The following is a 2,075-nucleotide window of genomic DNA, read 5'->3' on the forward strand; positions in this document are numbered from 1 at the left end:
GGGTATAAGCTGAGCAATCATTGGAAGGACGTTATCAACCAAGCAAAGTAGTAACTTGCTGTGGTGCTTCCATTCTTCCCTGCCGTTTGGCTGTTATCTCCAACTCTCTGAGTTGCATTGCCCTGTTAGGTGCCTCTGCATTAACGGGCTGGGGTCTCACTAACATGGCCACCTCTGCTCCCTTAGCCTCGATGTATCGATGGTTCTGGCTGTGTGATGGGCTTTGTGTCTCACTGGCGTGACCACCATTGCGGTGGTTCTCTTGCGTGGATGCACTTGCCTCAGCACAGTTGGCAGCACCGCTTAGTGCTAATCTCCCATTAACACTGCTGTTGTGCGCATATGCGGGGATGATACTCTTATGAGGCAACGGAAGCTCATTTCATGCTAATCTCTCTTTCCCTAATCTCCCCCATTAACACAACTGAAGTGCTTGCGTCCGGGGATGGAATTTCTTTCCAGCTCAGACCCCGCTTGCTTGCCCATCGCCACATATATAGCCTCCTTGTTGTAACAGCTCTCTCGCTGGTTCAGCAGTTCCACTGCCGGATTATTTTTTTCGCCTGAGGACGACCGCTTGTGTTGCGATCGAAACGCCGTGATATATTATTTTTCTACCTACGTGACTTTACCGAAAGAACCAAAGAGGATGGCTTCCTGCAGTCACGAAAGCTTCAAATCAAGATTGATATCACTGTCTTATCTACCAACGGTAGGTATTGAAAAACAATACGAAGCAAAACACAACAAAGCACTCAAATGCTGTCCCCATGACCCTCAAGTCCACACTGCACAACCTCCGAGAACCGTGACCTGCACAGTGCCACCTCGTGTTGTGACATCGTCTCATATCAGCCAAGGGGGCCTTTTTCACCGCCCTCAATGGGGCTCAAACGCCGTGGCGAAAATGCTCGAAGCTCATCGCAACGAACGAAGGGGAAAATGTCTCACTCGGACGCCTCCACAGCAGGCCCGGGACCTCCCCGAGGCACAAATCAGCAGCAGGCTGTCCCCTGATGAAGCTGGTTGCAATAACAGGCGAAACGTCGTACTCGGATTGTAAATGTTATGGCTTTGCTCTCCAATTGGCCACGTTCTGTTTAAGTGACAACCCTTACTCAATGGCTGTGTCGGGTGGTGGCGGGTTTAACGACACATATTTACGCGAACTAACACCATAGCGTTTTTAAAAATAACTTTAAATGTTATCTTCACGAGGCAATTCACAATGAAAGACTCATTCTTGGTTCTTTCGGTAAAGTCACGTAGAAGGGAAACAATAAAATAATAAAAAATGTCTATATTTTTTATTATTTTATTGTTTCCTTTCTACGTGACTTTACCGAAAGAAACAAGAATAAGAATCCCAGCAGTCACGAAAGCTTTAAATAAGAAAATGAAAGACTTTCTTTACTACTTTATTTTAAACACAGCAATTCACAATGAAAGAATCAGTTTTTTTATATTCTTAGCTCTTTCGGTAAAGTCACGTTGAAGGGAAACAATAAAATATATAAAACAATTATATATTTTTTATTATTGTATTGTTTCCCTTCAACGTGACTTTACCGAAAGAGCTAAGAATATGAATTACTGCAGTCACGAAAGCTTTAAATCAATGTTTTTGTTTACTTTATTTTAAACACAACAAAACAATGATAAAGTATTTTTTGTATGAGAAAAAAAACTGTTTCATCTCCAGCTGCCTGTTGAGTAAAGTTTATCACGTAAACAGAACGTAGCCAATTCCACAACATTTACCATCGAAAAGCATGACACAATTTAACGTGGTGACACCACAACTCTTCACTGCGAGAATCCCTTGTTCACGTTTTATAGTACTTTATATATACTTTTCCTTTTAAGGCCACGGCGTTAATGACGAATACTTTATGTCGAGTTATTATTGTTATGCCTTAATGGTATAAAGATGCTCATTTAATAATCGCGTTTTCCATCGGTCGTCAGTTTCCGCCACCGTAGATTTGACGTCATCGACCCGATTCAAAACACGCGCGTGACGTCATGGCTCCAGTAGGTCGCGTGTTGGGGGAGGGGAGGGATGCAATAAAAAA

Source organism: Petromyzon marinus, chromosome 16 (assembly GCF_048934315.1).
Source record: "Petromyzon marinus isolate PM22_M1 ecotype Great Lakes invasive population chromosome 16, UKy_Petmar_22M1.pri1.0, whole genome shotgun sequence".
NCBI lineage: Eukaryota > Metazoa > Chordata > Hyperoartia > Petromyzontiformes > Petromyzontidae > Petromyzon > Petromyzon marinus.